This window comes from Chanodichthys erythropterus, chromosome 17 (genome assembly GCF_024489055.1).
Source record: "Chanodichthys erythropterus isolate Z2021 chromosome 17, ASM2448905v1, whole genome shotgun sequence".
NCBI lineage: Eukaryota > Metazoa > Chordata > Actinopteri > Cypriniformes > Xenocyprididae > Chanodichthys > Chanodichthys erythropterus.
The window spans coordinates 5258770-5270717 of record NC_090237.1 but is presented as its reverse complement, the minus strand read 5'-3'; the positions used below and the strand labels follow the sequence as shown (position 1 = coordinate 5270717).

General features: G+C 35.1%; 1 protein-coding gene across 3 annotated transcripts in view; it reads left to right on the top strand.

Moving 5' to 3' along the window:
• The first annotated feature begins 7530 nt into the window (after window positions 1-7530).
• Window positions 7531-11948, top strand: part of acsl3a (acyl-CoA synthetase long chain family member 3a) — a 36553-nt gene continuing 32135 nt past the window's right edge. For 2 of the 3 annotated variants that reach the window (XM_067364729.1, XM_067364731.1), the window contains exon 1: window positions 7574-7676. The gene's annotated coding sequence lies outside the window, so the exon portion shown is untranslated. Of the gene's footprint in view, window positions 7677-11948 lie in introns of all 3 variants that reach the window. The other variant, XM_067364730.1, reaches the window with a different exon arrangement.

Sequence of the window (11948 nt, the reverse complement as noted above, 5' to 3'; positions counted from 1 at the left end):
CAGACGTTGTCACATAACAGGTCTTTTTATGGTTCAAGGGCACAATACATCAGAGTAGAGAGTAAGAGGTGTCTTCAGAACTGAGAGGCAAACTATAGTGATGGCTTTTTAGATGCTAATGAAAATGCAGCAGCAATAGAGCTGCTTAAAAGATCAGCAGTTTTGCTTGGGCTGTGTGCATCATTCTGCACTAAAGCAGTCCTTTACGATCGTGGCTTGACAGATCGTACAATATGACTCCAGAGGTCTTGAGTAAAAGCCAAGACGGTCTGAAAATGCGTGTCACACTAGACTTCACGCATGCAAAATTACTTTAGACCCTGCCTGCAATGAATATGCGCAGCAGGATATGATGTCATGCTCTAGGGCTTCTTGTTTTAATAAATAATAAAATATAAATAACTAATAATAATGCAGTCTAGTGTGACCGCACCTCCCTTCAGTCACGATTGAAATGGTATTATAAAACTAATGTTGGCAGTGTTTGATGTCAGACTATCAGAGCGAACACAAAGCAAATTTGATGGTAACGTGATGGGAATGCTAAATAATGTAATATTTGTTTTGCATAAAGTATTGTGAAATAGTGATCATGACACACTAAGCGATCAAAGACTTTCATTTGTGCCCAAAAAATGTTTAACGAAATTTGAAGAATAGTCTAGAATAGGACAGAAGAATGAAGGAAGATGGAAGTTATTCATCAAACTTTAGACTCAATATTCTGCTAGTTTAAAGACATTGGATCCAGATATTTTCATGTGGTTTTACATGAATGCTCTACACTTCAACAATCCCTGTAATTCAACAAACAAAACGTCTCACACAGTATTATGACTGGGATCTGCTGAAATGGAACACTGCTCTCGATGACATCATAATGATTTGAATCTTCAATTGTTACATTCATTCTGTGCTTTCTGCTGCCTAGAGACAATGGAACTCTCTCTGTGTCCACGTTTGAAAGTATCAATGTAAAAATCCCACTGGAAAACACCCGCCGTCATCTCCATATCTCCAAGCCTACTGGGATGTGCGAAACTGTTCTCCTCTCTTTAGTATGAGACCACAGCAGTGTTCAGAGTATGCTTGCAGTGGCTGAATGGGGTTCAGTCCGGTCAAAGTAACTAAGAGTTTATCTTCTTTACACAGGTTTATTAGGAGGACAAATTATTTGGATGTCAACTTTATTAGGGTGCAAAAGCTGAAGTGTGATCATGTTCATTTTGATGCATCCAAGTTCTCATAACAAAACACTAAAGATAAAGCGTCATTGTACAGTTTCTTTCTGCATTGTTTAAACCTGTTTGGGGCTCTAGAACAATTAATGATTTAAAGAGCTGCGCATTGATTAAACTCGTTAGCTGATTAGGCGTGGGGCTGAAGCTGATTAGTCCTTGAATCGTCTGGTCCCTGACAGATTCACAATAAAATGTTGTTTACTTGTAGAGCACTCAGGATTGTGTGTATATGTACGTTAAAGGGATTCTAAGCGTTTTTATGTCGTCAGCTCATTTGTCCGGTTTGTAGATGTTTGTGGTGTGTGTATTTGTGCTATACTTCAGGGCTGTACTTTTGTCTGTGGTCTAGTCAATCGAAATGCATGATGGAGTACATATTGGCAGATCTATAATGGCATGCTTTGACTCTGAAGACATGCATGAATTTGAAGTTTACAATGTCTGTTACTAAAAGGGACGACAGATTCTGTCGACTACAACGATGGCTGCCAGATCTCTTTTATGATATTTTGGTGTGAGATCAGTACTCAATTAACTACATTTAATTTATTTGAAGAGATTGTTCACCCAAAAATGAACATTTTCTCATGATTTACTCGCCCTCAAGCCATCCTAGCTGTATATGACTATCCTCTTTCAGACTAACACAATTGGAGATATATTTAAAAATATCCCAGGGGGCCTGTTTATGATGCATCCTTCCATCATAAATATAATCCATACGACTTCGAGGGGTTAATAAAGGCCTTCTGAAGCGAAGTGATGGGTTTTTAAATATCCATATTTAAAACTTTATTAACTATAATAACTAGCTTTTGGCAGACAGCCGTACACCTCGATTTGCATCAGAGGAGTAACCTCTGACCGATCACATGATGTAATGATGAACGCGGAAGAGGATAGAGTAAAACAAAACACCAGTGACAAATTAGAAGTCTAAAACGCGATATTTTAAAGAGAAATGTCAGAGGATTTCAATAGAAGAGGAGCTTCAGTTTGTTGCTCTGCCCTATTTGTTAACGCCGTATGCGTTTGGTCGTCTGGCGGAAGCTAGTTATTTTAGTTAATAAAGTTTTAAATATGGACATTTTTCATGAAAAAGACACATTGTTTCACTTCAGAAGGCCTTTATTAACCCCCTGGAGTCGTATGGATTATATTTATGATGGATGGGTGCATTTTTTTTGGGGTGGGTTCAAAACACGCCCCTGTTCACTACCATTATAAAGCTTGGTAGAGCCTTGATATTTTTAAATATATCTCTGATTGTGTTTGTCTGAACGAAGATAGTCATATACACCTAGGATGGGTGAGTAAATCATTGGGTAATTTTCATTTTTGGGTGAACTATCCCTTTAAGAGCAGATCAGGATTTCTTATTTTCAAGAATGAAAAAACAAAAAACAAAAAAACAGCTCCATTGATCTGTATTTTCACACGACAAGCTTTGCTTTATCTCACATTTTCATATTTCTCAAGTTGAACAACGTTAATGCCTTTGTTTGCAGTTCAGCAGAGAGAAATAGGTTCTCTGACTTAGATGTTGTGTGAATAATAAAGCATGAAATCTTGTTTTATACTTGCTCAACATCAGCATCAACTTAAACTGGCTTAAACGGACTGTTAAAACACATCAGTAGAAAATTGTTCAGTGGGGGGTTCGATTTAGCAAATGTAAGAAAATGTTTCTTTTCTTTAACAGAGATTTTCATATTTGAAACCCTGAAGGACGGGGTGAATCCTAGATTAGCAGAATCCTGAATCTGTTTTTGTTCCCAATTATTGCCTTAAGAAATGTATTGATTATTTAATGTTTAACTAAAAACATTTCATAATTATATCTGTTTTGTGTTACATGTTAATGTGTTCATGTTTTCTCTGAGTACAACAGAAACCAAATTGATTGAGACAAAGTGTGCAATATGCGAACATACCCTGAGCAACAGCAGTACGTCCTGCACTGGCGTTGCAGTAAACCCTTCAGTAATACTTGGTGCCTATCCTGACCCTTTTGCTTGCTTCCAGGTTTTCTTTAGTGCATGTAGGCTTTTTCTTCTTATAACACTACAAAAAGAAAGTGCAATAAATCCGACAAATGACAAGGAGCGTAATAGAGAAAGTTAATGTTTTTCTAATATTATTTGATCTTACGTTTTTTTGTGGAATCAAGCTGGAGTTTATCTGTAGAAATCACCCATTGCCCTGAATGTCAGATGTTTACTCTTTTTACAACTCTGTTGAAGTTGAAAGCTTTGTAAAACTTTTTGGAATACAACATTTTCAGTAGGTGATTTTTCTATTTCCAAGTGTACTCAAATTGATAGGAACCTCATAGTTATTAATGTAGTGGTTTTGATAACTATTTCCAAGATGTTTAGATATTCTCAGTAGGTTTACTTGGGTTCCAAGAAATCACCATATGTTGTACGATAATTCAGACTCCATTTGCAGTGTTTATTATCTATCTATCTATCTATCTATCTATCTATCTATCTATCTATCTATCTATCTATCTATCTATCTATCTATCTATCTATCTATCTATCTATCTATCTATCCATATAGTGTTCCATCTAGCGTTCCATCCAACGTTCCATTTAATGTTCTACTAATCTATCGTTCCATCCAACTAACTATCTATCTATCTATCTATCTATCTATCTATCTATCTATCTATCTATCTATCTATCTATCTATCTATCTATCTATCTATCTATCTATCTATCTATCTATCTATCTATCTATCTATCTATCTATCTATCTATCTATCTTTTGTTACATAGATCTGTCTACCATTCTGTCTATCATTAAATCTATCATTCTATCATTCTATCTATCTATCTATCTATCTATCTATCTATCTATCTATCTATCTATCTATCTATCTATCTATCTATCTATCTATCTATCTATCTATCTATCTATCTATCTATCTATCTATCTATCTATCTATCTATCTATCTATCTATCTATCTATCTATCTATCTATCTATCTATCTATCTATCTATCTATCTACCATTTGTTTTCGAATTACAAGTAATAAGTCTCTGTAAAACAGTTTCTTGTGCACTGGGCCAAAGGCTATTTTTATTTATTAATTAATTTACAAGGAATTTAATTCATGATAAGAGTAAAATACACTGTAGCTGTGACCGTCTTGTCTGTTAACTGTGTTTTAAAGGCATGTTCTTTGAGAAAATGTCATCTTGGCTTTTTCCAACACATGTCTGGTGATGATGTTGCATTTCTGAGCGGTTGGACTGTTCATTACTGTAAATGTGAAGCTGTACATGTGCCTCTAATGTGCAAAAATGCATGAAGTACCTGTTTGTACGCATGAGCTGTTATTAGTGTCAAAGTTTACATTTACTGTATCATCCTGTCGTTTGTTTTTTATTTTGCTTTTGTGTTTTTTTTTTTTGTTTTGTTTTTTTTACTTGCAGGTATTTTTTACCCTATTCATACAATATTCTATTAATAATCTTCCTTGTTTTAGAATAGAATTGGAAGTGAGGAAGATATTGACAAACGGTTTGTTACACTTAATTTCCTTTCTGCCTAGAGAAACGTGAAAAAAAGTTAATACTTTTCATGTTATGAATCTGTCTTGTTCTCAGAGTTTTGTATGTTGTCTGTCGACCTGTGTTCCCTGCCTTTGTTTTTGTGCACTTTTATCTGTGATCATTCTCTTTTTGCCTGTTAAATTACTTTAACATTGACTGACAATGTCAGAAATGGAAAAAAAATATATGTGATATTAATATATATATATATATCAAATACTGTAATAATTCACTAGAAAGTAATATTTAAGGTTTTTATGTTTGTACGTTTTTTTGTTGTTTTCGTTCATTTTTTTATGTAGGTAGCAGAAAAAGTCAAAACAAAACTAAAGACGGAGAACTTTTGTTTTGAAGAACATGGCATGATGTGTACTGTGTCAAAAGAAGAAAAAATAATGATGTAGCTGTTAGAGCTCAAGCAGACCTTATTGAATATAGTTTATTTATTTTAAACATGTACTGTCCTTGAGTGGTTTGTAATAACATCTATAATGCATCAAAAATTCAAAGTGGCTCTTCATGTGTAAAGGCCTGTTACTGTTAACTTGTACCAATCATGCAAACAGAACATGAAAAATGTACAGATCAGATAATTCACTCATCTTTCAAATAAATCCAGCAGTTGTTATGCCATCTAGTAATCACAAAAAAGTCAAGTTCAGAGTGCTGTCTTGGTGAAATAGGTCAGTTTTTATTAGCAACGTATCATTATGTTTAAAGGGTTAGTTCACCCAAAAATGAAAATTATGTCATTTATTACTCACCCTCATGCCGTTCCACACCCGTAAGACCTTCATTAATCTTCGGAACACAAATTAAGATAAATGAAATCCGATAGCTCCGTGAGGCCTGCATAGGCAATGTCATTTCCTCTCTCAAGATCCATAAAGGTGCTAAAAACATATTTAAATCAGTTCATGTGAGTACAGTGGTTCAATATTAATATTATAAAGCGACGAGAATATTTTGGTGCGCCAAAAAAACACACAAAATAACGACTTATATACACTCTAAAAAATGCTGGGTTAAAAATGGACAAACCCAGCGATTGAGTTGTTTTGACCCAGCTGTTGGGTTGAATCTTAAACCCAACCTGCTGGGTAGATTTATTTAACTCAACTAATGTTTAAAAATTACTTTATTGATCACTTAAAATGAACCCAAAATAGGTTGGAAATTAACATTTATTAATATGTTCAATTAATAATAATTAAATAATAAACATGTATTAAATTGCTTTTTAATGAATGTTCACCTTTTGATATTATTGTTGCCTCTAGTAATTATGTGTCTGATTTTTAATTTCCAACATATTTTGGACTCATTTTAAGCCAGCCATATAGTCATTTTTAAACAATAGTTGAGTTAAATAAAACTACCCAGCAGGTTGGGTCAAACATTTAACCCAACCAATGGGTTAAAACAACCCAATCACTGGGTTTGTCCATATTTAACCCAACTTGGGTTGTTTTTAACCCAGCATTTTTGTGTAGTGTAGTGATGGCCGATTTCAAAACACTGCTTCAGGAAGCATCAGAGCGTTATGAATCAGCATGTTGAATCAGCGGTTCAGAGCGCCAAAGTCACGTGATTTCAGCAGTTTGGCTGTTTGACAAGCGATCCGAATCATGATTCGACACAAAAGATTAATTGTGCTCTGAAGCTTCCTGTCATTATTCTGTTTTTTTGGCGCACCAAAAATATTCTTGTCGTTTTATTATATTAATATTGAACCACTGTACTCACATGAACTGATTTAAATATGTTTTTAGTACATTAATGGATCTTGAGAGAGGAAATATCATTGCTCCCTATGCAGGCCTCACGGAGCCATCGGATTTCAACTAAAATATCTTAATTTGTGTTTCGAAGATGAACGAAGGACTTACAGGTGTGGAACGGCATGAGGGTGAGTAATAAATGACATAATTTAAATTTTTGGGTGAACTAACCCTTTAACACTCGACAGTTTGCCATTCCAGTAAGCTTTCCTTATTAATCAATAACATCAAAATAAAGAAACATTCTGACTTTTCATCAAAACTATTCTAGGATTAGTGTTCATTTCAGAAATGGCACCTAGGATTGTGAAATGTATACTTCTGTTATTATTTCTTGCTTAGGGCATCTTAAATGTCCTCCTCAGCTAATATATGACTGTATGTTTTTACTTAAGCTATTTTCATGTTTCAAATTCACTATTCTTTAAGAAAAAAAATGAAAATGTTACTGTAACTACACAACACTTGCTTTGTACTGCATTGACAAGCCTTATTTTAAAGCCTGTAGCTTCAAAAAGTAAAAAAGAAAAGATGTGTGTGAGTTTTTGGTTGTATGTTTGTAATTGAATTTCATCTGGACCCTATCTAAGACCCTATCTTTGTCCCTAAGCTGTCACCAGATCTACTGAATCCACTAAAATCATTTAGTAACATTGAGGGAATTTTTGGCTACTAGAACACTTTCATAAGGCAGAACAGTCACTAAAAATGTTACAGCTGAATACAAAAAAAATAATGCAAGTAAAAAGTTTTGGCAATGGCTAGAGTAAGCTTAGGTCGCGCGCACGAGTGAAGGACTGAAAACCTCACTATATGGCGTCACAAACTTGCACATGGAGCACCACGACAAACCGAGTGACCCCGACCCAAGGGTACCGTGACATCACGCATCAGACCCCGGCACGCGCCACCGCGGAAAGTCCAATCACAGCTCGCGCTCCACACACCCATGAGCGCGTGCTACAAACCGCTGCCTCGGCTTCCATACGGCGCGCGCCGCTGCTCAGTGTTTATGGTATTCAGTCAGCGTGATTTCACAGGTGAGCTGCGTGTAAAAAGTTAAATTGTATGTCTCCGGGAACGAATTAAGGTCAGTGTGCGATTTATTCGATGACTTTAAACGGGGTCGATGTTTAAATTAATTTCTGTCAGTGTTTTGTGTGGCGCGCGAGCATTCTAGCACTATTTAAAGTCTTTAAAAACGTTTAAAATACGTATAAAGACTTTTAAAACGACCTCCAACATGTTTTGGTGATTAATATTTGATATGTAAAACTGTTATAAAGTGATAAGCGGTTACTTACGGGTTGTTTATATAGGCTACCGTCCGTTACTGATCCTAACTGAAATCGCTTGATCTGCGAGCTGTTGCTATGGTTACTCCTCAAGTGACGGCGTTCACGAGCGTCTATTTATTTAACGTAAACTAACTTTTGCATTTGCTGAAATGTTTGAAAAGGCTGTTGACATGTATATGAAAAAAAAAAAAAACACGCAGCATTTTAATTTCTAAGTGTTTTTAAAAGTTTAAACAAATTTAAGGGTCATGTGCTTGAAGAGAGAATATCTCTAAGAGACTTTAAAGGTTGTTTACCCTTTCATTCCTTAGCGACAGAGTGAATCTGGGATAAAATTATGGATAAAATTATGATTAGGAATGGCACACAGAGACGCTTTTGTGTCTTGAGTGGGAGAGGTCATGAGATTGAGCTGTGGCAGGTATTTAGTGTCTGTAAACACCAAGCATTTTAAACTTGTCATTATTGTGCCTTTGCGTTAATAAGCATATTCAGTTTCATAAGCTTTACTGCTTTCCTAACGGTTGAGCTTGTATGTTTTAATTTCAAGTGTTTGAATTCATTAAATGGTGCTTGATCCAATTCTCTCATTTTCTCTCATGTCCTTCCAGCCTACGCAGATGGTTTGCTGACACATAAACACAAGCTCTAACGTTTCAATGAATGAACTGTTGCTATAACAACCATGTCAGTCAGTTCTCCATCACTCAAGTTATGATTGTGTTTTATATATGCACCGATAAATTTCTCAGCAGAAACCGATAGCCAATTATTCAGAATAATATCTAGCGATTAGTTTGATTTTCAAAAGGACACAAAAAAACTCAAATAATGCAGCAAACTATACAGGGAACCCTCTCATTTGGTACAATACAATAATATTAGAGGTTTAAATTAACAGAAGAGTTCAAACTATTATATTCGACTGCTATTTATTTTCAGATGTAATAATTACTCTAAAATAAAAACTGAAATGTTTATATGCAACTCAGTTGCACACAAGATAATTTTCATAAGCATTTGTCTTCATGGCAAATGTATTCATACATATATTATTAACAGTAAATAAGCTCCTCTCTAGTGTTTTTATAGCTAACTAACAAACTATGAGCATTGGATAACTTTCCTAAGGTAAATGCCACGTTAAGTGACATTGTTCACTAGGGCTGCACGATTTATCGCAATTAAACCACACGCGATTTGGCAAAGGCTGCAACTATTTTATGTGTAGTTTGTTAGAGCTGTATGGCGCTGTGATCAGTAGTAAATGCTTCTCCATCTGAAAGACAGACGGCGCTCTTGCGCAGAAACTCCAAATATACCCTGCCGCAGAAGTAGATAACATGCGTCATTCCAGGAAATCCCATACTATCGCTGTAGCTGAATAAACAGAAGATTGAAACGCTTTGATTAATAAACACACGACTGCCTTATTCTGTGTAACAGAAGCCACATCATCTCACAGAAGTACGCTCAACTGTCGTTATGAAGTTGGAGAAAAAAACATTAAATGTTGGACAAGATGTTAGTAAATGCTTCTTATGTCTGGAAAGATGTTTGACGCGTGTTGCTTTTTCAAATGCACATTATAAGCAACTCAAACTCGCAGTGCTTTCAGATGGATCAGCATTTGGAGCCATACTTCAATGACAAGCTGCGCATAAAAAAATACTCGCAGCCTTTGTAGTTTCATAATCGTACTAAGAATTGCGTTTAAGCAATTTGTTTGCTAAAAATATGTTTATTTTTCGTATCATGCGATAAATCGTGCAGCCTTATTTTTCACAAGCTGGTTGAAACGCTTATTGAGCAATTACATGAGACATGATTCATTTTGGTAAGTTGTACTGTATTTTGTATATGTTGTAACAGAAGTAACAAAGCTGTTTATTGTATATGGGAGACTTGCTACAAATAATGTTTGGTGTAAGGAAAAAACATGTTCCTGGCATCCCTGGTTTAAACTCTTGGTGATTTATTGGGTCAAATAAAGCCTGCTTTAATGCTGCTTTTTTTTAACTATTAATGTGTTATTGTCGCATTAACTTGCCTTAAATTCAACATGAGAGATTTTCTTCACACACAGTATGAGTTGCAGTCTGACTCGTTTTTCCGCCCCCTTTTGATTGACAAGATATAATCATCCCTGATTTTAAGCTGTTTTTAAACAACCGATTATTGGCCGAAATTTTGGTGCATCTCTAGTTTTATGTTTTTGTAGCATAAACAAATGTTTCATGATGAGTGAATTACATGAAAACTAACAAAAATGTATCACATTTTATCCCAAAAAATTTAAATCAATATATATATATATATATATATATATATATATATATATATATATATATATTTTTTTTTTTTTTTTTTTTTTTTGCATAAAGAATGGTCCATTAAGATTTGAATTGTCATTATTTGAATGCCACTACCACTAAGCAGCACCATTCTAACAAATGTTTTTTATTATGCTCATGTTGCCAGAAGTCAACAGTGTTCATTGAAATTGAATGAGTTTAATTCTCATTACAGTAATGCAAACATTTTATTAAAAAGCACAAAACAAAACAACAATTGTTTCTTGACAGGATTTGGGTGGAAAATGTGCTTTATTGTCATGAAAGTAACGTCATAAGTGCATTATTTCACACTGCCAGACACTGACGGCAGAAAACGCACACAGATGAGGGCCACAGATGCTCATATAGGGCACAAAGTTGCACAGTAAAGCAGACAGTGTTGCTTTACAGAACATGACACAATGGCAACTCTCCCTCTCCCTCTCTGTTTCTCTCGCTCAGCCTCTTCTTCTATCCTGTATGAGTGTTGGTGGTATCAAACAATGATCCTTTCATTGGAAAGAGGAAGTAAATCTCGCCTCTCTTCACATAATGAATAGCAGTGATTTCAGATTTATCACACAAAACCATTTTCATCATAAATACAGAGCACTCTGTTTCAGACCCATGATATTCAGCTTATGTTGTTGTGCAATGCTCTTATATGCAGCATTAGATTTGCTGTTTCCCTGTTGGTTAAGAGCTTTCAGACTTGAGCTTGAATAACTCTCGCTTTGTTTACACTGAGAAAACAGCTGTGACTCACTCAGCGCTCAGAAAAAGATACAGAAAAATGAACGAGGAAGGAAAAAAGAGAGGCTAAAAATGTGTCCAGGACATCAGGGAATATACCCAAATATAACAATTTGATTCCAATCCCATATTATTTTAAGACAAAAAGTTTTACATTATGCATGACAAAATGTTTTACATTATAGTGTTTCTCACTCAAAGCTATTGTATTGTACATGTACAGTATACAAAACAATAGTACACACAACTTTTAATGGTGCTTTTTTTCTGCCTTTTAGCAGCTTGACTATTAAAATGTAATATAGCATAATCCACTTTCACTGTATGGAAATCAGAAGCTTAGACATTCTGCCTAACATCTCAGGAAGAAAACAAATAATGAGACTCGAGGGTGAGAAAATAACAAAACCTTAATTATAAAACTTTAAATTCTGGATAACAGAGCAGAGTTGGGCAGCAGTGGAGGATCTTGGATTGTCATGCATTTGCTGACATTCATTGAGTTATTCATGAGTTCTTGAGAATGTATGAAAGGGATATTTGAACGTCCTCGGCCTTACAGACACTGATGAGTGTGAATAATACATGACATCAGCAGGAATAGCTTCTGCAGATCTTATTCGGGGGGGCGTTGTGTCCATGATATAGTACCTTTGAAATATTCCTGGATATTTGATCTGTTGTGCATATATGCATACGCTGGGGATTCTTTGACTGTAATACTCATATTGGTTATTCATTTAGTTTGACACCTTTTATGATCATATATGTTGTGTCCTATTTTTCTGACTGTGTAGAATAATGTGTATTGTGATGTCACAATAATCACTCACAGCAGTGAGGAGTGAGGTAAAACAGCTTTACACTCTTACAAGAAAAAGTTCCATATAGCCACTATATTATTTTCCAAACCAGCAGACAATATTGTTCTGTTTATTCTAAGCATGCTGCAGTTTCTTCGTCTGCCTCATTAAA